The 22,021-nt window shown below is 44.6% G+C and overlaps 1 protein-coding gene across 1 annotated transcript in view; it reads left to right on the top strand.

Annotated features, from left to right (window-relative positions):
* Window positions 1–2,807: 2,807 nt before the first annotated feature.
* LOC126484322 (monocarboxylate transporter 12-like) overlaps window positions 2,808–22,021 on the top strand; it is a 192,601-nt gene continuing 173,387 nt past the window's right edge. The window contains exon 1 of the mRNA XM_050107764.1: window positions 2,808–2,930. The gene's annotated coding sequence lies outside the window, so the exon portion shown is untranslated. The remainder of the gene's footprint in view (window positions 2,931–22,021) is intronic.

Raw genomic sequence — 22,021 nt, 5'->3', positions numbered from 1 at the left:
AACAATTTTGATATTTTTATGGAAGACAGTGTGCTATGTCAGTGGGCCATAGCCGTGCATGATTAGTTTGAAGAACAGTCTGGACAATTCGAGCGAATGAGTTGGAGATCCAGATCACCTGACATGAATCCCAGCGAATATTTGCGGGACATCATCGAGAGGACAGTTCGTGTACAAGATGCTGAACTGGCTACACTTACGCAATTATGAACGGCTGTGGAGATAGCAAGGCTCAATATTTCTGCAGGAGAGTTGGAACAACTTGTTGACTCCATGCCACGTCGAGTTGCTACACTACGCCGGACAAAAAGAGGTTCGACACGTTATTAGGAGGTATCCCATGACTTTTGTCACCTCAGAGGTTTTCTTAGCCGATGGCTGCGTCAGAGCGTAGTAGCAAGGAGCATCTCCTCAAGGCTCCTGCAAGAGAACTACGCTACAATCTTAAGCTTTTCGCATTCTCGTTTGTCCTGCGTTTCCTTATTTCATGAATCCACCTTCCTCTAGGCTTTTATTATTACGAAGGGACAGACATGGAACATCCTTTGTTGTTTCCTGTTTTGGTTTTACGAGGGTCACTCCAAAAGAAATGCACACTATTTTTTTTTTTAAATCCATCTTTTATGCTATATGTTTTAAAGTTTTACAGTGTGTAGATACATCCTTTAGGAACAATATTTTCATTTCTCCACGTAATTTCCATCCCTCTCAACTGCCTTACGCCATCTTGGAACCAGCGCCTGTACACCCGCACGGTATACAACCTGTTGGAGCCACTGTTTGGCAGCGTGCACAAGGGAGTCATCATCTTCAAACCTTTTTCCACGTAGAGAGTCTTTCAGTTTCCCAAAGAGATGATAGTCACATGGAGCCAGGTCAAGACTGTAAGCCGGGTGTTTCAGTGTCGTCCATCCGAGTTTTGTGATCGCTTCCATGGTTCTTTGACTGACATGTGGCCGTGCATTGGCGTGCAACAGCAAAACATTCTGCTTTTGCCGATGTGGTCGAACATGACTCAGTCGAGCTTGAAGTTTCTTCAGTGTCGTCACATATGCATCATAAGTTATGGTGGTTCCACTTGGCATGACGTCCACAAGCAAGAGTCTTCGGAATCGAAAAACACCGTAGCTATAACTTTTCCAGCAAAAGGTGTGGTTTTGAATTTCTTTTTCCATGGGTGAATTTGCATGATGCCACTCCATTTACTGCCTCTTCGTCTCTGGTGAAAAATGATGGAGCCATGTTTCATCACGTGTGACAATTCTTCCAAGAAATTCATCTCCACCATTCTCGTACTGTTCCAAAAGTTTGCTGCATACCGTTTTCCTTGTTTCTTTGTGAGCCATTGTCAACATCCTGGGAACCCACCTGGCACAAACCTTTCATAACGCCAACACTTTCAGTATTCTGCAAACACTTCCTTTCCCTATCCCAACGTAGCTTGACAATTCTTTCACTGTGATGCTTCTGTCAGCAGTCACCAATTCGTTAACTCTGCACATTGTCTGGAGTGAGAGCGGTACGAGGCGTGCCGCTGCGAGGACAATCCTCAATACTGCCGTGCCCGCTTTCATCACGTAACATGCTTGCCCACCGACTAACTGTACTGCGATCGACAGCAGCATCTCCGTACACCTTTTTCATCCTGTTGTTGATGTTTCCCACTGTCTCGTTTTCACAGCACAGGAATTCTATGACAGCACGTTGCTTCTGACGAACGTCAGGTGTAGCAGCTATCTTGAAGACATGCTGTGACGGCGCCACTCACGGGAACAGGTTAAACTAAGTTTGAAAACAAGCGGGAAGGATGTATTTAGACACTGTAAAACTTTCACACATGCAGAATGAAAACTGTATTTTTAAAAAAGTAGTGTGCATTTCTTTTGGAGTGATCCTCGTATTATATGCCCAGCCAATCTCAATATTACTTTCATATGTCCCCATCGCCTTCTCCACAAAAGTTTTCTCTCTCATCAACCTGTTTCAATGCCCCATCTAGCTCGTTGACAATTGTGAATTGTTTCAGCGATAGCTTCCATGTTTCACTTCCCTAAGATATTGCTGGCGTTGTACACTGATTGCACACCGTCAATATCGGGCAAATTATGGAGACTCGTGGTCTTGTGGTAGCGTTTTCGCTTCCCTCGCACGGGGTCCCGGGTCCGATTCCCGGCGGGGTCAGTGATTTTCTCTACCTCGTGATGAAGGGGTGTGGAGTGTCTTTCATCATCATTGGCTCGCAAGTCGTCGAAGTGGCGTCACCTGAAAAGGACTTGCAATACGGCGGCCGAACTTCCCCGCATGGGGCCTCCCGGCCAACAATGCCATACGATCATTTCATTTTTATGGAGACCTTCCGATGTCCACTGATGTCACGTCATCAGTTTGCCTATCATCGGCTTGTAATCCTGATTTTAGTGCATTGTTGCCGTACACGCCAGCGGGGATTTGAAAACCTTCACATCCTATCGCGGAAGTGGCCTGTGAAAAACACTAGTCGCTTCCGCCTGAGTAGCCACGTACGCTGTCAACAGTGACGGGAAAACAGGAAGGCATTCCACGCCTCCACAGCTGAGGGACAACGTGGCGCTCAGCTGTTTTGGCAGACGGCCGTGCAGCGACGTAGATTGAGGCAGGGACGCCTTCCAAGTGCCTGGAAGCCGGTGTACTCGGCGATGACGCAAGCCGCGGAAAGCCTTGCGCGCTATCGGCACCGGCAGGGTCCGCAGCTGGCGTGACGCAGGCAATCACTGTGCGCTGTGGTGGGGGGGGTCTGGCACAGGCCGCAGCTGCTTGCATACTGGTAGCGCGCGCGCCTCCGCCGCCAGCCAGTTACCGACTGGACGCCGTCCGCGAACGGAACCGAGCGCAGCCGAACGCGAGTGGAACCCGACTCCGCAGGTCGACGCACGCACAGTAGCGAGCAACAGGTGGGTGAGCCGGCCTTTGTGCGGGTCAGCGCAGCTGCGCCCGTAATCCACGCTCTAAGCCGCCGTGCGACGGGACTCTGACACCCTGCGGCCGCCGTTGGGATCAACGGGCTCCGCGCCTGCAAATAACGTGGATCAGCGTGATTAAGTGCGCCAGCGCTGTCTGTGTTACAACAAAGTATACTTTGATCTCTTAGCCTTTCTTGGCGAAATATTTCGGTCTGCAGCCCATTTGCTATTTTCTTTCCACGATATTCGGTAACCAACCAGACTTTGAGCGCGACAGGTTGTGCGCGGGTCAGGCGATTTTTTTCCGAAGCCATCAAGAAATAAAACTGCCTTAAGTCACCCTGGAGAGAACCGCTCCAAAGTTTTAATAGTGCTTTTAGTTTCAAAATGTTGCGACCTAATCCTTAAAAGGAATTTATTCAGATCGTCAATGGCTGTGCAAGCCTTCCTGTTTATACTAGTCTCACAGAAATTTAAGACAAAACATAAGGCTGCGCCAGACCGTAAAAAAGTTGTTGCAAGTAAAGAAAATGACAAAAGACAATACGCTTCAGCAAAAAAGTCTGAAGAGGAACGTATCTATGAGCATGGAGATAGGATCAACATTTTTCTGAAGTGACGGAAGCCAACTGAGCAACGGATTCCGAGCTTTGTTTAAGCTAAAGCATCTGTCCTTGTTAATTAAATTTCCATTGCATCGTTGGTTGCATTGTCCAAGAAGTTAGTCGCCTGTACCTCGAATCTGGTATCTTAGTATTTCATTTCAAATGGTTCAAATGGCTCTGAGCACTATGGGACTTAACTTCTGAGGTCATCAGTCCCCTAGAACTTCGAACTGCTTAAACCTAACTAAGGACATCACATACATCAATGCCCGAGGCAGGATTCGAACCTGCGACCGTAGCGGTTGCGCGGTTCCAGACTGTAGCGCCTAGAACCGCTCGGCCAGCTCGGCCGGCATTTCACTTCACGTTCATAGGAGAGACAGTATCCGATGACAGCTGATTTTTTTCAACATTTCATCTAATCGACAGATTACGATATTGTAGTGCCTATGTTATTCCGAATCACGATGCAATGTTTCTTTGCACGCATACCCAAAGGAACATTGCATTGCAATTCGGAATAACACAGGCACTACAATATCGTACGTATCCGTCGACAACGGGTAAGCGACTTTTAAGTAAAATGTCTCCCCTGTTTGGGAATATATATAAAGGTTGTAGACACATAACTGACGACGTATGGAAGTCTGGGTCTGGCAGCAAATAGTGCGTGCATAGCCTAACTGTAAGGTGACTGCTAGCGATAAGTGGGAAATCCGTTTTAGAGTTCCGGTTCGGGATAGATTTTTACTGTCGTCATTCCGTTATACAGCTGATGATTGTCCATATTCGCCACTGCGAATACATTTCATTTAGTTCTTGTAGTGTTTCCTCCATATGATATGCCTTTAAAGACAGTCTTTACAGTTTCAGTTAACATTTAGAGTCGTCTTAAATTACCGCGAGACTTTTATTCTGTGACGGAATCGGGAGACAGGTCTAAGGAATGTTCACAATTTAGTGAGTCCAAATCACAAACATGTTTCACTATCGGTGTAGTATCATCAGTGGACACTTCACTATTCTCACTGATCATATAGGGTGCTTAAAACAAGTATCACATATTCCTACAAGCGCTAGTGTTGGGTAATCGTGGAAGGAAAGTTGCTATAATGATATGTCCAGAAACCAATATCCATGGATATCTCTGCCGTGAAGATCTACAATCCACAGCCACCATTTTGTTTACAGGCGAGAAAGGAATCACCGGAGGTGGTGTAGTAAATTACCACAATAAGCAGGTGTGGCCAGATGCAAATCCTCGTTCAGTTATGGTGGTGAGGCATCAGCATCGCTTCAGTAACAACGTATGGGAGGAGTTGTTGGTTAGAGGCTCACACACTTTACCAAATAGACAGACGCATCCTGTGTATCACCACTTTCTGAACGATAAATTACCAGCGATATTAGAGAACGTTACCCTTACAGCTGGACAACGACTGTGGTTTCTGATCCACGGGGTACGCACCGTGCGACAGTCCTCGCTACAACATTTCGTGGGCGATGGATTGGTCGAGGTGATCCGAAAACATAGCTTGCTCGTACACTGCACTTGAATCCTTTGTATTTCTTGCTACGGGGATATGGAAAGGCATTCGTGTATGCACAACTCATCGACAATGCACAGACGGTATAGGAGTGATCCGGCTGGATCCAAAAGTATTTAAAAAAGTATGTTATTCACTGCAAAGAAGTGCTGTGTACGTGTCTGGAATGCAGCAATGCCTGTAGTGTCTACTTCTACGTAACAGACAGATGGGAAGGATACAACAGTGTGGCCCACATCTCAACAGGTATTGGTTTCCGGACATACCATTAGTATCTTTTGACCAATACTACCTCCTGTAGGGATACATGACACATTTTTAAACGCCCTTTCATGGCCCGTGTGGTAAATCGAAACGATCTCGAATTTCCAGTCAAAGATTCAGTTAATTTTAAACGATTACTCCTTTTAGGTCAATGCATTTTCGTCAGCGTGTTTGCAGTGATTCGATTCCAGCGGCCATGACGCTGGAACTCCTTCATGCAGTCGAAACTTCTCCCAGTCACCTATTAGTCTAGCTGCAAGCATGGGCCTCCACAGGAATTGCCATTTTCTGTGTAAGCCTGTCAATGAGGTTGATATGCGTCACACCAAAAAGCTAAATTGCACATCAGACAGACAGAATTTAGTATATATAAGAAACTATCAGCCTCGATTGCGGTAATGAAACCAACCATTACCTAGGTTTCAGCCCAAGTAATTGAGCCTTCTTCAGAAGATATACCTGATCCTATAATATGTCTACGAGGGCAATAAAACTAAAACAGCCTGAATAGGCGTGGTCAGATTTTAATAATGCGGTACATAGGTACTGAGTCACCACCAAGACTTATATATGTATATATATATATTAAAACCCCATGTCATTCCAAGCATGTGTGTCAATTTGTACCTCTCTATCTACATTATTCCGTGATTTATGCAGTTTTCAAATTTATACTGATATATATATATATATATATATATATATATATATATATATATATATATATATATATATATATACAAGTCTTGGTGGTGACATAGTACTTATGTACCACATTTTTAAAATGTGACTACGCCTATTCAGACTGTTTTAGTTTTATTTCTAGACCATGACCTCGTAGACATATTGTAGGATCAGGTATATCTTCTGAAGAAGGCTCAATTACTTGATCTGAAACTTAGGTAATGGTTGGTTTCATTACCGCAGTCGAGGCTGATAGTTTCGTATAGGTTAGGTTATCACCACTGCTGACTGGGCTGCAATTTGAAAGTATAGAATTTACTAAATTCCAAAATACTGATGCTTAGAGACTCTATATTTATTGGATGTAGATTACTCTGATACCTAGAATAGTAAGTATTTTAACTAAAACGCGTCTGCAGACTAAAGGCAAACGAGTCTTTGGACCTTGAGGGTGTTAATCGTCGCGTCGTTGAGGTAGGATCCGTAGCATTTGTATGAACGTCTGCCCACGAAGAAAGCATTTGGGTAGGTGTCAGATCTTCGTATTAATGGATTTGTTACATCATTTCCATGTCGTCTACATCTTAAGATTTGTGTGTGTATTGTGTATTAAACTGGGGACCTAGCAACGGCGGAGAGGCTTCGCCCTGCCATAGGCCTCAGTGGTTCACAACGGGCCACAGCAGTACACCCAGCCAACCGCCGCCGCACACTGAACGCAGGGATATTGTGCAGTTCGGTTCGGCCCACAGTGGGTGGTCACCTGGACACCCCCCCCCCCCCTCCCCCCCGTCCCTCCCAGGAACGTCTCTTGCCAAACGAGTCTAACCTCAAATGTTTGTGTGGCAGAGTAATTATGGAGTACTTGTGCGTGGAGACAGTGTTTGGGCAGCAATCGCCGACATAGTGTAACTAGGCGGGATAAGGGGAACCAGCCCGCATTCGCCGAGATAAATGGAAAACCGCCTTAAAAACCATACACAAGCTGGCCGGCACACCGGACCTCGACACTAATGGGCCGGGCCGATTCGTGTCTGAGACCGACACGCCTTCCCGTTCTGGAAGCAGAGCGTTAGATGGCGCGGCTAGCCGGGCGGGCTTCTTAAGATTTAGTGACGTAGATAATGTTTAACAAAGGTGTTTTATTGCTGCATGTCGTAAATAGGGATGTTGAGTACAACTCAGCATGGCATTCGTCTGAATGCTTGTGGTAAACCTTAAACCATGGAAAATTTGGCTGGTTGGACCCACACTTTAACATTCCAAGGTATAATGAAGATACTTGAATAATGATAATATTGAAACCAACAGCTGTATTGTATTCCAACGTCGTTTATTGAATACAGCTGTAGTTTCAATATTATCATTATTCAGGTACACTACTGACCATTAAAATTGCTACACCACGAAGATGACGTGCTACAGACGCGAAATTTAGCCGACAGGAAGAAGACGCTGTGATATGCAAATGATTAGCTTTTCAGAGCATTAACACGAGGTTGGCGCCGGTGGCGACACCTACAACGTGCTGACATGAGGAAAGTTTCCAACCGATTTCTCATACATAAACAGCAGTTGACCGGCGTTGCCTGGTGAAACGTTGTTGTGATGCCTCGTGTAAGGAGGAGAAATGCGTCCCATCACGTTTCCGACTTTGATAAAGGTCGGATTGTAGCCTATCGCGATTGGATTTATCGTATAGCGGAATTGCTGGTTGCGTTGTTCGAGATCGAAGGACTGTTAGAAAAATATGGAGTCGGTGGGTTCAGGAGGGTAATACGGAACGCCGTGCTGGATCCCAACGGCCTCGTATCACTAGCAGTCGAGATGACAGGCATCTTATCCGCATGGCTGTAACGGATCGTGCAGCCACGTCTCGATCCCTGAGTCAACAGATGGGGACGTTTGCAAGACAACAACCATCTGCACGAGCAGTTCGACTACGTTTGCAGCAGCATGGACTATCAGCTCGGAGACCATGGCTGCGGTTACCCTTGACGCTGCGTCACAGACAGGAGAGCCTGCGATGGTGTACTCAACGACGAACCTGGGTGCACGAATGAAAAAACGTCATGTTTTCGGATGAATCCATGTTCTGTTTACAGCATCATGATGGTCGCATCCGTGTTTGGCGACATCGCAGTGAACGCACATAGGAAGTGTGCATTCGTCATCGCCATGCTGGCGTATCACTCGGCGTGATGGTATGGGGTACCATTGGTTACACGTCTCGGTCACCTCCTGTTCGCATTGACGGCACTTTGAACAGTCGGCGTTACATTTCAGATGTGTTACGACCCGTGGCTCTACCCTTCATTGGAACCCTGCGAAACCCTACATTTCAGCAGGATAGTGCACGACCACATGTTGCAGGTCCTGTACAGGCCTTTCTGGATACAGAATATGTTCGACTGCTGCCCTGGCCAGCACATTCGCCAGATCTCTCACCAACTGAAAACGTCTGGTCAAAGGTGGCCGAGCAACTGACTCGTCACAATACGTCAGTCACTACTCTTGATGAACTGTGGTATCGTGTTGAACCTGTATGGGCAGATGTACCTGTACACGCCATCCAAGCTCTGTTTGACTAAATGCCCAGGCGTATCAAGGCCGTTATTACGGCCAGAAGTGGTTGTTCTGGGTTCTTATTTTTCAGGATCTATGCACCCAAATTGCGTGAAAATGTAATCACATGTCAGTTATAGTATAATATATTTGTCCAATGAATACCCGTTTATCATCTGCATTTCTTCTTGGTGTAGCAATTTTAATGGCCAGTAGTGTACTTTATGTCTGGCTACTGCCCACTTGTCGAGACATAGTCTAGATAGTCCTCGTGTCAACAGTGTGACACATTGTTGGGAAACCCTGGCATTGTTTTACAAAATTTTATAATTATGGCTTTCCATGTTGGGTGGTGCTGCCACCCTGCCAAGTTCGGGAAGATGTCAGTGTGTGGTGACGTTAGTTTTCAGAGGTTGAGGAATATTTCATGTTATGTTATTTCTTACTACTAGAACAGAGAATGACGTGTTCGACATTTGTGAGTAATGCATTTAGGTCGATATTGGAGATGCAGAAAATGCAACCTTCCATACAAAATTGCCGTGTCTTCAGCGTCTACTACAAACGCTCTGTCATGTACTGTAGACTGTGTCGCCTCAGCACAAAGTGAGTGTAGGTCTGAGCCCTGTCCTGATTAGCTATTTCTGCTCATTATTGTGAAAGATCATGATTTATTCTGAAAGTGTAAGAGGATAACGGTGAACCAGTAATTTTCTAGCATTAAATTTACGGAAGCTGTTTTACCTTGCAGTCGAGTTGCTGAATCGCACCGTACGTTGTATTTTCTAACTCCTCTGCTAGACTGCTTATTTGGAGTGAAAAGTCAACACCTGTGACTCACGTAATTGCAATTAAAAGCATTGTTAACGGCTCCACGATGAATAGTACACAATCTATGAGTGAAAGTCACTGAATGTTATTCACATAACAGTAACTAAACGATTGTTTGATAAATACGCAATGAACAGAAGAAAACCTTGTGAGTGAGAAGCCTACTTCACTTACGGCAAAATACTAGAATTGAATACTACCTAGAGGCTACACCAGACAATCCATAGAGCAACTGAGTTAAAGGGAACAAAAGACTGCGTTTTATTGGCAGAATATCTATGTTAGATACACTACGCCTGTCCGTTCACCGTAAGAGTATCGCGTTATGGGACACTTACCAGATAGTACTGACGGACGGCATAGCTCAGACAAGGGCAGCTCGTTTTGTACCATTGCGTAATACGACAGAGAGTGTCACAGATATGATACGTGATTTCTGATGCCATTCATTAAAACAAGGCCGTTTTTCGTTGCCGCGAGATCTTTTTAAGGATTTTCCATCACCAACTGTCAGTCGGCCAGAGTGGCCGAGCGGTTCTAGGTGCTTTAGTTCGGAACCGCGCGACCGCTACGGTCGCAGGTTCGAATCCTGCCTCGGGCATGGATGTGTGTGATGTCCTTAGGTTAGTTAGGTTTAAGAAGTTCTAAGCTTTAGGGGGCTGATGACCTCCGCTGTTAAGTCCCATAGTGCTCAGAGCCATTTGAACCATTTTTTGAACCAACTTTCAGGGCGTGTAAATATTCTCTTGACGCTTACCTACATAGAGAGAGATTAGAATTGTAATACAATAAGAGAAATCCCAACTCTCATGGAAAGATTTAAGTGTTCGTTTTTTACGCGCCCCGTACGGGAATAGATCGGTAGAGAAATAGTGTGAAAGTTTCCAGAATGAGATTTTCACTCTGCAGCGAAGTGTGCGCTAATATGAAACTTCCTGGCAGATCAAAACTGTGTGAAGGACTGAGACTCTAACTCGGGACCTTTGCCAATACAGTGTGAAACTTGTTTGATGAACCCTCTGCCAGGCATTAATGAATAGCAGAGTATTCACGTAGATGTAAATGCAGACTTAGTTCGTCATGTTCAGAAACTCCACAGGTACAAAATGGAAACAAGTTTATGTTACAGATACAAGGGCATAATTAAACCACACACAAATAGTTTTCTAAGCCTAATACTATTGCAAATAATGCACGAAATAGTGTCAGCCAGGAGGCTGATAACCAGGTGTAACCAACCTCAAATACAGTGAATCGAAGGCAGTGTAATAACAGTGTCAACCTTGTTCAGAAGCTCTGCCCATGTATGCTAAGTAGCACTGACGTAAGCAGACAGTAGCCAGGTGTTCATGCTTAATCCCCTAATGCCATTCGGTTCAACATGACCGCATAATCACACTGGAAGTGTATAGGTCTGTCTCTCGTGTTTTCAAAACTATCATTTTCAAAATATAGGACTTTCATCCCCTGAGTCAACTGTACGCAATCATGTTTCGTTCATTTTCAAATCTGCGACACATTAAAATTTATTCATGGTTTTTGCACTGAGTACCACTGGGACCAATATGACCCCAATCCAAATTTCTTTTTGTTTCTTCAACGTAACATTTGTGAAAATAGAATCATTACAATAAAATTGATCAAATGTAATGTTAGTTAATTTAAAAACCGTCGATATATGCGGTGTAAATTATTTGTATTTTATACTGAAGCGCCAAAGAAATTGGTAAAGGCACGCCTATTCAAATACAGAGATTTTGTGAACAGGCAGAAGACTGTGTTGCGGTCGGTAAAGCCCATATAAGGCAACAAGTGTCTGGCGCAGTTGTTGTTTTACAATAGCAGGTTATCAGGATTTACGTGCGTTTGAATGTGGTGTTATAGTCGGCGCACGAGCGATGGGACACAGCATCTCCAAGGTAGCGATGAAGTGGGGATTTTCCCCTACTTCCATTTCATGAGTGTACTGTGAATATCAGTAATCCGGTAAAACATCAAGTCTCCGACATCGCGGCTGCCGGAAAAAGATCCTGCAAGAAAGGGACCAACGACGACCGAAGAGAATCGTTCAACGTGACAGAAGTGCAACTCTTCCGCAAATTGCAGCAGATGAAAATGCTCGGCCATTAACAAGTCTCAGCGTGCGAACCATTCAACGAAACATCGATATGGGCTTTCGGAGCCGAAGGAAAACGCAATGTTTTACGCCTCGCCTGGACCCGTCAACACCGACATTGGACTGTTGATGACCGGAAACATGTTGCCTGGTCAGACGAGTTTCAAACTGTATCGGTCGCATGGAAATGTACAGGCATGGAAAGAACCTCATGAATTCATGTACTCTGCATGTCAGCAGGGAAGTGTTCAAGCTGGTGGAGGCTCTGTAATGGTATGGGGCGTGTGCAGTTCGAGTGATATGAGACTCCTAATACGCCTAGATACGACTCTGACAGGTGGCAAGTACGTAAGCATCCTGTGTGATTATCTGCGTCCTTTCATGCTCGTTGTGCATTCCGACGGACGTGGGAAATTCCAGCATGACAATGCGACACCCCTCAATTACAGAATTGCTAGAGAATAGCTCCAGGAACATTCCTCTGAGTTTAAACACTTCTCAGACATGAACAGTATTAAGCTTATCTGGGATACCTCGCAATGTGCTGTCCAGAAGAGATCTTCACGCTTTCGTACTCTTACGGATTAATGACAGCCCTGCAGGATTCATGGTGTCAGTTCCCTCCAGCACTACTTCAGACATTAGTCGAGTTCATTTCACGGCACTTCTGCGAGCTCGCGGGGATCCTACACGATATTAGGCAGATATATCAGTTTCTTTGGCACTTCGATATATAATACGGAGCATCTCGAACAATGTGACTAAAGTGTTCTTGTATATTAACAAGCAGAAGCAACACGCATCCTCTTATTTGAAAGTAAACATTCAGTACCAAGTCTACAAGAGCATTCCTTGTAGACATAGCCTGAAATACGTGTCAGGAGAGCTTATGGACCTGATCTTCGAGACAGCCGCTTATCATTCCGCAAGTACATTCATCTTAAACTATTGCTGCTCATTATCCTGAATTGTACAATGAAGATTTTCATAGATACGAAAGTGTTTACTGTGAAAATTAGCTACGCCATTTCCTCATAAATCTTTCAACTTCTGTAACGAAGATGAAAGCACTGGATTGGCAGTTCGTGCAACGACCATCGTCAAAACCCTCCCGAGGTAGGTGAGAGCTGCAGAAAAGATGCGTAAATCACGCACGTAATACTGTGAGATGTATTTTTGGTTCAGCTGCGCAGCATCACGTGTATAGCCACTCGTGCGGTGGTACACAGCCATCTTGTACTTCTGCTCATGAAATGGGATCATGTCACGATTAGCTGGAACACGCACCAGATAACTGACTTACATTACACACGTGGAACGTTCAAGAAAGACTATCCTCCAACGGGTACAAATCAAGTGTAAGCATGTGTCCGTATAATGACTGTATTAAAAAACTAACTTGTTTATCTCGTGTGGCAGGATGAATTTCATTGACTTGTTTGTCTTCTAGATAAGAACAAATTTCATTTGTCTTTCGCAAAAGAAGTCGATAACATTCTTGTTTATCATTCAGATGAACTTTAAATTAATTTTGAAAGGTATTGGACAGTACCCACTTATTTTCATTGAGGCTTTTATCGGTTATTCCGGTTCTTCATCTGTTACAGTGAACAAGTCAGTATGTTAAATTAAAAGGAAAGTCAGCGTTGTCCGTAATATTGAATGTTTTATTGACAGCAGAATCGATTTTCGATCACATGGTGATCATCTTCAGTGCTATACAAATTAAACTCAGACACTGGTATCAAGTTATCAATAACCAAAACTGAGAAGCGATCACAATAACTGAAGCCGCTTCCTTTTAATTCAACATATATGGTCGTTGTGCACACAGCACTCCATGGGGTCGCCAATGAAGTCAGTATGTATTCGTACTAGGCGTATTTGGTTGTAGTCAGCGGAGTAATTGGTGAAAGGATATGGAGATGTGTGGTGTCACCGCCAGACACCACACTTGCTAGGTGGTAGCTTTAAATCGGCCGCGGTCCATTAGTACATGTCGGACCCGCGTGTCGCCACTGTGTGATCGCAGACCGAGCGCCACCACAAGGCAGGTCTCGAGAGACTGACTAGCACTCGCCCCAGTTGTGCGGACGACGTGGCTGGCGACTACACTGGCGAGGCCTCGCTCCTTTGCCGAGCGGATGGTTGGAGTGGCCTTCAGCTGGGTCAGTGGCTGCGACCTGGCAGGACGCCATTAGTAACATTGCATGTATCTATGGAGTCTCACTTGTATCGCCACGATCTCCAGATATACAACAAGGATGGATTGGAGTTGAGTATTCCAGAAGCTACGTACTTTTCTTTGTGGCATTCATTGCGTGTCCTGTTTCAGACCTCATGCCATCCTGCTTTAGCGTGGCGCGTGCCTTTCGGCTTCCTCTCAATGTGTCTAGGCTGTCTTGTCTAGACACAACAAGATGTTAAGTCAGTACTGTTGGAGATTTTAATACATATAGTGCTTTTTAATAAAATTAATTGTGTTTACAATGATATCACTGTGAGCCTGCTGCTTATGATACTGCAGTTCACGATGACGAACTACTCGTAGCAAAGTATTTTATGTCTCATAAACTAAACTAAACTCCTCCCGAACAGGCCATGAAGGGTCAACGGTACCGACCGGCCGCCATGTCATCCTCAGGGCACCAGCGACACTGGATGGGGATATAGAGGGCCATGTCGTCAGCACACCAGTCTCCCAGTCATTTTACGAGACCGGAGCCACTACTTCTCAAACAAGTAGCTCCGCTGCCTCACAAGGGCTGAACGCACTCCACTTGCCAACATCGCTCGGCAGACCGGATGGTGGCCCACCCAAGTGCTACCCCCGCCCGACATCGCTTAACTTCGGTGATCTGATGGGAACCGGTGTTACCACTGCCGCAAGGCCGTTGGTATTTTGTATCTCATGATGGATCATAAGCCATAGAAACCGTGTTATTGAAACAGGAGATAAGTTAATAAACCGAGACAAAAATATTGTATTTCTAAAGAAATTGTTACAAAAGGACGAATAATAGTTATTCTAATCAACAAGATGAACAGAAACTGACGAAGAATGGTTGCAAATATAGCACCAGTAAACCTCCAGCGTGATACTATAAAGAATCGATCTCACTTGCATAAAACAGCTTCAAGTGTCTGATTACTTAACAAATGAGTTAAAGAGTTAAATATTTGACGTTAAGCACTCAGTGTTTCTGGCGTGATGTCTCTTGAAGTATGAGGTACATTCTCTGGTACATGTGGATACTGTCTGCGCCGGCCGCGGTGGCCGTGCGGTTCTGGCGCTGCAGTTCGGAACCGCGGGACTGCTAAGGTCGCAGGTTCGAATCCTGCCTCGGGCATGGGTGAGTGTGATGTCCTTAGGTTAGTTAGGTTTAAGTAGTTCTAAGTTCTAGCGGACTTATGACCTAAGATGTAGAGTCCCATAGTGCTCATTTGAACCATTTCTGATACTGTCTGCTACACGTGTTTCGTATAGAGTTAGTAATAAATAAATAATTAATTAAACATCATACCGGACGCTGTAACATTACTGCATGAACAACCAAACGTAGTAAGCGATAAAACATTCGTTATTTCATTATTTTGTGCCCGGCCACTGTGGCCGAGTGGTTCTAGACACTTCATTCCAGAACCGCGCTGCTGCTATGGTCGCAGGTTCGAATCCTGCCTCGCGCATAGATGTGCGTTATGTCCTTAGGTTAGTTAGTTTTAAGTAGTTCTAAGTCTAGGGGACTGATGACCTCAGCTATTAAGTCCCATTGTGCTTAGAGCTATTTGAACCATTATTTTGTGGGAGGTGTCGTCGAGGAAAAGTGTCGAAAAGTTTTAAAAGAATTGAATTTTCTCATTTTCAGAGTACCGAAGGGCGATCTGTTTTATTTGTTAAAATAAAATTTCTTTATTTAAGACTACCGGTTTCAAGAGTCACTGCCGCCATCTTAAGGTCTCTAACATGTTCTAAAACATGTCCATTTTACGCTGACACTCTAGCACAAGATGTCAAGCGGATAAAAGTCAGCACGTTATAAACGTTTGTCATCGCTAAAATATTTGAAAACATAAAACAGTTTGTTCAAAATGTCATGTCCATATACATATCGTTCACAGATGCTTCTTACATCACACAAACACGGTATACAATAGCACATCTGTTTGCATATGCTGGAGACCTAATTAATATGATAAAAAATTATTACTCTTCATACAAGTAACAAGAATAATATAAATGACGTATTTTCCATCAGATGACTCAATAACAAAAACGTTTTTACTAAAAAGTAACGAAACAAGCTTCCTCCGGCCGGAGTGGCCGTGCGGTTCTAGGCGCTTCAGTCTGGAACCGAGCGACCGCTACGGTCGCAGGTTCGAATCCTGCCTCGGGCGTGGATGTGTGTGATGTCCTTAGGTTGGTTAGGTTTAATTAGTTCTAAGTTCTAGGCGACTGATGACCTCAGAAGTTAAGTCGCATAGTGCTCAGAGCCATTTTGAACAAGCTTCCTCTGTAAAACTCTCTGACAACAATGGCAATGTACATTAGAACTAGTTGGACCACCTCCAGGCAGGCAGCAGGGCTGTCCAGGGCAAAAAATAAGCACTGGCCACTTTTACTGTCCTGGCAACTTCATAACACCTTCCCCTGCGCATCTTAAGTGGTAACTTCATTAAATTTGTATGTTATATCAGTTTAACAGTAACTGCAATATAAGACACCAAAGCTAATGTTTTGAATGACATTTTTCATTTACTTGTTGCTTTGTATTACAATAGCCTAAATTTGGCTACATATTAATTGCTGCAAACATGAGTCATACCTGAAGATGACCGTCTCTATATTGCGCATCCACGAATTCATGTTACTTCCGTTTGTTGTTTACACACAGCAGTGATCGATGCTAGCTGCGCACTCTCGTGAGGTGTCAGCATTGGAAGACAAACAATATGATGTTGACATCTCACTTCTGTTAGCCCTCTCTGACGTAAGCAGCAAACTTAACTTCGCCCGCCGCCGAATTGACCAATATTAATTAAAACCAAGCGCATCTTAAATTTTTAGCGTCGGTTTAAGTATTCGTATTTTTGTTACTGAGCAATAAAAATGCTTATTAAGCTCTTGACATTCCTTAAAGTTTCTGGATTCGTCTGTCAGTTGCTAGAAGCATATTATTACAATGAAGAGCCAAAGAAACTGGTACACCTGCCTAATATCGCGTAGGCCCCCGCGAGCACGCAGAAGTGACACAACACGGCGCGGCTTCGACTCGACTAATGTCTGAACTAGTGCTGGAGTGGACACCGTGAATCCTGCAGGGCTGTACACAAGGCCGCAAGAGTACGAGGTGGTGGACTTCTCGTCTGAACAGCACATTGCAAGACATCCCAGATATGCTGAATAATTTTCATGTCTGGGGGGGAGGGGGAGGGTTCGCTTTGTCCTGCTGGAATTGCCCAATTCCGTCGGAACGCACAATGGACATCAATGAATGCAGGTGATCAGAATGCTTAGGTACGTGTCACCTGTCGAGAGTTGTATCTAGACGTATCAGGGGTCCCATATCACTCCAACTGCGCACGCCCCATACCATTACAGAGCCTCCACCAACTTGAACAGTTCCCTGCTGACATGCAGGGTCCATGGATTCATAAAGTTGCCTCCATAGCGTACACGTCCATCAAAATGGTGCAAATGGCTCTGAGCACTATGGGACTTAACTTCTGAGGTCATCAGTCCCCTAGAACTTTGAACTTCTTAAACCTAACTAACCTACGGACATAACACACATCCATGCCCGAGGCAGGATTCGACCCTGCGACCGTAGCGGTCGCGCGGTTCCAGGCTGAAGCGCCTAGAACCGTTCGGCCACCCCGGCCGGCTACACGTCCATTCGCTCGATACAATTTGAAAGGAGACCAGGCAACATGTTTCCAGTCATCAACAGTCCAATATCGGTGTTGACGGGCCCAGGCGAGGCGTAAAGCTTTGTGTCGTTCAGTCATCAAGGGCATACGAGTGGGTCTTCGGCACCGAAAGCCCATTCGATGATGTTTCGTTGAATGATTCGCAGACTGCCACTTGTTGATGGCCGAGCACTGAAATCTGCAGCAATTTACGCAAGGTTGCACTTCTGTTCCGTTGAACGATTCTCTTCATTCGTCGTTGATTCCGTACTTGCAGGATCTTTTACCGGCCGGAGCGATGTCGGAGATTTGATGTTTTACCGGGTTCTTGATATTCATGGTACATTCGTGAAATGGTCGTACTGAAAAATCCCCATTTCATCGCTACCTCGAGGATGCTGTGTCCCATCTCTCCTGCGTCGACTATAACACCACGTTCGAACTGACTTAAGTCTTGATAACCTGCCATTGTAGCAGCAGTAACCGATCTAACAACTGCGCCAGGCCCTTATTGTCTTACATAGGCGTTACCGGCCGCACCACCGCATTCTGCCTGTTTACATACCTCTGTATTTGAATAGGCATGCCTATATCAGTTTCTTTGGCGTTTCAGTATATAAAACGACTGAGAACCAGGGCCGCAGTTTGACATCCACCGTTTTAGCCTTTTACTGCTATAAATAACGTTAATTTGTATTGACAACCAGCGGGAAAACGCTCCTGTCGGAACACAAAAAAAACGGCTCTGAGCACTATGGGACTCAACTGCTGAGGTCATTAGTCCCCTAGAACTTAGAACTAGTTAAACCTAACTAACCTAAGGACTTCACAAACATCCATGCCCGAGGCAGGATTCGAACCTGCGACCGTAGCGGTCTTGCGGTTCCAGACTGCAGCGCCTTTAACCGCACGGCCACTTCGGCCGGCTTGGAACACAAAAAGTACGTGTACTTTCCTATTTATTTAAAAGACTCCGACCGAAAAGTGGGGTACCAGCCACCTCATTCTACCTTCCACAGAACCTACATAAATTTTCACAAAAATTTTGGTATGAGGAGATATACGCGCTTTATTTTTGCAACTCACCTCAATTCCCACAAGCTCCCCTAACTATTACTCGCTCGCACCCATGAGTCCATCGCTGCAACTCGCTTATTTCCATCCACTCTACTTGCCCATTCTCATCCACTCATTCAGGTAAACTCACTGTCATTTTCTCTTTGTGTCTAATTGTCACTGTCTCCTGTGTAGGAGCCACAGTCTCTTTCGTTGTCTCCTACTCTTTCCTTTCTCTTTCTCACTGCCACGGTCTCCCTATTCCTTTCTGCTACTATCTCATTCCTTCCTTCCCATTGCTGCTGTGTCTTCTCATTGTCAGTATCTTCCTCTTCCTTTTTGTCATTGTCATAGACTCTCTCTTTCATTCTCACTGGCTTTCAATCACATCCACTTCCTCCTCCTGTGTATTCTTCTCCCACCGGCGCGGTCTCCTTCACTCTTTTCCTAGCACTGTTCTTGCTGGGTCAACTATGTTCCACTGCCACTGGTTATTCTCTTCCTTTCACATTGCCATTATCTCCTTCCCTCTTTCTATGACACAACCTTCAAATATTTATTACTTTTCCGATTCTCTCTCACTGAGACTATCTCCTTCTCTGTCAGCATAAAAAAGCGCGAATGTGTTCGAAAGCCGAAATTTTTGGGAAAATTTTTAAAGGTGCTGCGGAAGATTGAATGAGACATCTGGTACCCCACTTTATAGTCAGTTTTTTTTTAATAAATAGGAACATATTCTCATTTTGTGGTGCTTCGATAGCAGCATTTTTCCGCTGGTTCCCTTCCTTTCTGTGCTGCAGCAGGGTATGTAACTCATATGAAAAGAAATGTAACGGTCAGTAAAATTTCGATTGTCTACTTATAGGAAACTGAAATATCGCAAAAATAATTTTACATCTCAGACCGGATTTAACATACAAAAAAAATTAGCATGTCCTTCAGTACTACAACATGGTGTTCCCAGATGAGAATGAAAACACTTCACAGCATATTTCTCCGTGTTACATCACTTTACAAAATATGATTTCCCCTCACAACGTGTTTTACGTGCGTATTTTAAGTGTTCAAGCAAGATAACTTTGAACCTCTGCTGTAACAGATGGTACTCATTATCAAGGCTGAAATCGTGACGGAAGAGAAACGTAACTCCACGCTCAGACCAGGGCCTCTGTGAGTCAGCTGCCAGTTCAGTTGCGCGGCGCGCGACTCGGGGAAAACTGATGTAATCCCTGGTGGATGATTACCAGTACTTTTCCTGCGCGGCGGGAGAGAAGGCTCGTCGCAGAACTATATCCGTGTTCTTGGAACGGTGCTGTCATGGCCAGCTGTCGTCCTTTGGTGAACACTAAGCGCGTATTAACGATTTATGAAGTTCGTGTTTTATTGTAAGTTATAAATATTGGCAAAACTGGCTGTAATGTGCACGCGATGACGAGCAAGTATTTGAAATCGGTGACCTATTGGTGAAACTCTACGTTTGTGCTAAGCACCATACGGCGTGCAGAGGAGGGTAGATGCTGTATCAAGAGACATTACCGTACCATTCGCGTATTGTATACTTTTGGTATCTCTCTGTATTCTTCTCCTTCTTCTTGCTGGCCCGTTGTTTTTGGCTTTAGCAGTCGATACAAGAGGGTGGCCAGATGCCCGTGGCGTCACCACCTTCCCTCAGGACGGAATAACGTAACCCATCCGTCTGCGTCTAGTGTTGCCACATACGCAAGTGTGAAACCTATAATTGAGGAGGGTGCCGTTACCAAAACGTATTCACCTAGTCACATGTGGGAATCCAACTAAAAACAACATAACGGACGCCAAGCGTCGTCGAGTCGGTACTCGCGCGCCTCCCCGTGTCCCGGAAGCTGGTATCCAGCCGGATGTGTCGGTATCACTCAGTATGGGCCCGTATTTCTCTGGTTTTACGATAATTGTAATTGCGCGACATTTGAACGTGACTTACGCTACATTTGAGTCGTAATGGACTTGTGAGAATGCCCCGCCACGATACACAACGCTACTTTTTATCGTTTCACAATGCAGTTTACTGAAAATATCTGTAATTCACTGTCGTTGACCAATTGAATCTGCAGCGAAGCGTGCAGTTCTCCTTTGAGCTTGACCCCTGACCGTCAAAATATTCTGAACAATTGATAGAACTCCGGTCACATGCGCATCAGTCTTGCCTTCTCTATACCTGGATTTATATGGTCGGTCCACCTTAAATCGCATCGGACAGATAATTGGTTCAAATGGTTCAAATGGCTCTGAGCGCTAAGGGACTCAGCACTGAGGTCATCAGTCCCCTAGAACTTAGAACTACTTAAACCTAATTTCAAGATTTTAAACATCGCTGCAGCAGCAACTGTTAAAATTCTTCACAATAAAGGATGGCAGCCAAAAACAGTTGCAGGATAGAATTTTTTTATTAAAATTCTTGACCAAGGTTTCGGTACATATAAACATACCTTCATCAGAAGTACATTTCTAAAATTACATCATTCACTGGAGAATAATGAAACAAATATGCCAAAAGGCGTCGTCAGTAATTAAAATATCATCTCCATTTGTACGACATGTGTAATGGGTACAGGATCAAAGCGAACAGTTTAACAATGTTACTTCGTCTACGAACTGTTGAGACACGAGTGTCTCAACAGTTCGTAGACGAAGTAACATTGTTAAACTGTTCGCTTTGATCCTGTACCCATTACACATGTCGTACAAATGGAGATGATATTTTAATTACTGACGACGCCTTTTGGCATATTTGTTTCATTATTCTCCAGTGCATGATGTAATTTTAGAAATGTACTTCTGATGAAGGTATGTTTATATGTACCGAAACCTTGGTCAAGAATTTTAATAAAAAAATTCTATCCTGCAACTGTTTTTGGCTGCCATCCTTTATTGTGAACTTAAACCTAACTAACCTAAGGACATCACAAACATCCATGTCCGAGGCAGGACTCGAACCTGCGACCGTAGCTGTCGCGCGGTTCCGGACTGAAGAGCCTAAAACCGCTCGGCCACCGCGGCCGGCGACACTTAAAGGCTCTGACGGACTCCAGTGACTGATCGTCGTTCACATAGTAACCTATTTCGTACGTTCCAGTCTATTTACGTGTATTGTTTCGCACTTATGCTTATTGAGGGGCCGTTATTATTAATCATTGCACCATGCGCTGATTATCTGTAGTTTCTCTGCACCACGTAGTAATTTTCTACTCATATAACTTCCACGATTACTACTGGAGGGTCGTTTGTGAACAGTCAGTAACTATTCCTATCAGAATACCTCGAGGTATATGGGACATTATTTCGCTTCCCCGTTATAAACGACGTACTGAGTTCTGTTCCCAATCCAGTCGCCTAACTGTTCGTATATTCCGCATGTAGAATAATTGGTGACTCTGCGGTACAGTGTCGAAGGATTTCTGGAAGTCAAAGCACAACCGCATCAACAACGCTGTCGCACAAACGAAAGGAGATAGCTGCTTTCCAAATGAT

Source organism: Schistocerca serialis, chromosome 6 (genome assembly GCF_023864345.2).
Source record: "Schistocerca serialis cubense isolate TAMUIC-IGC-003099 chromosome 6, iqSchSeri2.2, whole genome shotgun sequence".
In the NCBI taxonomy this organism is placed as follows: domain Eukaryota; kingdom Metazoa; phylum Arthropoda; class Insecta; order Orthoptera; family Acrididae; genus Schistocerca; species Schistocerca serialis.
The sequence above is the reverse complement of the archived record's forward strand: the minus strand, read 5'-3'. Positions and strand labels throughout refer to the sequence as shown.